The sequence below is a fragment of the Gossypium arboreum genome, chromosome 5, assembly GCF_025698485.1.
Source record: "Gossypium arboreum isolate Shixiya-1 chromosome 5, ASM2569848v2, whole genome shotgun sequence".
Classification (NCBI taxonomy): domain Eukaryota; kingdom Viridiplantae; phylum Streptophyta; class Magnoliopsida; order Malvales; family Malvaceae; genus Gossypium; species Gossypium arboreum.
The window spans coordinates 92,342,903-92,345,169 of NC_069074.1; the positions used below are offsets into that span (position 1 = coordinate 92,342,903).

Consider the following 2,267-nt stretch of genomic DNA (forward strand, 5'->3'; position numbering starts at 1 on the left):
AGTGAGGAACATTATTTGTAAGAGTACACTTGATTGTAAAATATTTTGTGTTGTGGTTTTACAAACTAAGTTCTCAAGGGGAAAAGTTAGTGATGAAAGGTATAATCTTCGAAAGTCCCCCATTTGACTTTGTGTTATCATAATGCTTGCCGAAGTGCCCACTACTATAGTTATTTTGGCTCGTACTTTTCTTGTTACTTAGCAACTGTTTCAGGTCAACAATTGGTATCACAACCTCCTGCTTAACATTTCTAGTGGAGATTCCTGGTGTTGATAGTTGCAAGCTATGGAAGGATCATCAATCACTCGACCACCGTTGTTGGAGATTGGCCATTATGGTTACTGGAAAGCACACATGGAGTCTACAACAAAAGGACTAAAAATGTAATGGTATAACATCCCTAACCCGGTCATCGAACTCGAGTTATAGGATGCTAGGATAGATAACAACGCTTGTCACATATAGATTCAACTTTAAACATTGAATTAAACAATAGAACATTCCATAGTCAAAGTATAACATGATTTACAAACAAAACCGGAATGGCTTATGAATAGGAATTATAGACTGTGGTCATTACGGAAATTGTTTGGAGATATCGACTATGGCACTAACTAGTTGGTTCAATTTCAGTTCGAAGATATTCACAGGCAAGTTAATGGTATGGAGGATGCTTTGGTGAAAGCTGGTATATCGAGTTCTTTTTTTTTTTTAAAGCTTGGTGGTGAATTTTGTTTAATGCACTATAGCTCTAGTTGTCCGGAGGATTTTGTCTTTGGTTGCCAGTAGTAATACTACTGTAATCATGTTATCCTTGAAAGATGTTGGTAGTTCCAACGTCTTTCTCGGTTTTACATTATTTTTCTCGATTGAGAAAAAAAAACCAATGGTAACCCACAAGCATTGTGGAAATTTTCAGAATGCCAAATCATTTTCCATGCAAAGAAGAAAATTTTATAGTTTTGACTATGTTTAGCTCGAGAAAAAGATGATGAGATGAGCAAGAAGACATAAATAGTTGCACCATACAAAATGCTACGTTTAAAACAAACCCTTACAGATAGTACGTAATGCAATAAAATACAGATTAATTGTTACAAAAATAAGGACAGATGCATGCCAGTGCAACCCTTCACCATAGGAAAAAAACATTTCAACGGACTTCAAAACAAGAAATTATGAAGATACAACATAAACGCTTGAACATCATTTCCATCAACTAGATCCTTCTTTGTCCATTGCTGCAATTGCCATTCTTTGACTTTCTTCTTCGCCTCTTCTCATGTTGGTTTTCAACCAAATTCACCAACCATTTCGGCTTACCAATTTGGAAAGCAACATATCCCACGGTCATTCCGAACACTACTCCGCATCCATAACCTATCAACACCACTTTCCAACCAAAAGCAATGTTTGATTTTGAACCATCTTTTTCGAGCACATTTGGAGGTGGTAGCTCAATGATGTTGCAATCTTTTGAGACCGGAAATCCACATAGACCCTTGTTTCCTTCATATGAATCTTTTCCAAATGTGTTGAACTATTTGCCTTGAGGAATCTGACCATGGAGTTGATTTTCAGAAACACTTAAGGACGAAGAAATGCCAGATCTGCCAATCTATTTGAAATTGTCCCAGACAACCTGTTTGAAGATAAGTCCAACCATTCAAGATTTGTTAAATTCCCTATTGAAGTGGGGATACCACCATTAAGGTTATTGTGAGAAAGGTTGAGCCCTTTCAGTAAGTTAAGCTTCCCAATAACCTTTGGAATCTCTCCTTCAAACTGATTGTTTGATAGATCAATGATCATCCACATGGTGAAAATTTTTACCAATTCCATTTATTATCCTTTCACAATAATTCCAATGGAATAGGCATAGAAGCCACTAGTATAAACTTGCACACCTCATCTGAAATGGAAGTTTCTAATGAATTTTCAGCTATTTTCAAGTATTCCAGCTGTGTTAGGTTTAGAATTGACAATGGAATTTGTCCCCTCAATTTGTTCCATCCCAAGTCTAAATGAGTAAGTTGTAAGAGGTTTCCCAACGTTCTTGGTCCTGAGAAGTAGGAATGGGAGAGATCTAAGTACTTTAAGGCCTGCAGATTATCAATTGAATTAATCAATTCTGTAAAGAAGGACATCCTCGACAGATCTAAATGTTCAAGATTGCTGCTCCGGTTGAACTTCAAAAGATCAAGATTGAGGTTTTGGTTGCCTCGCAAGTTGAGAAAATTGAGGTTTGGGAAATCTAAAATGTTTT

At 36.6% G+C, this 2,267-nt stretch overlaps 1 pseudogene; it reads right to left on the reverse strand.

The window, feature by feature from the left end:
- Positions 1 to 1,220: 1,220 nt before the first annotated feature.
- On the reverse strand, positions 1,221 to 1,843 carry LOC108479254 (putative receptor like protein 25; annotated as a pseudogene).
- Positions 1,844 to 2,267: the final 424 nt, after the last annotated feature.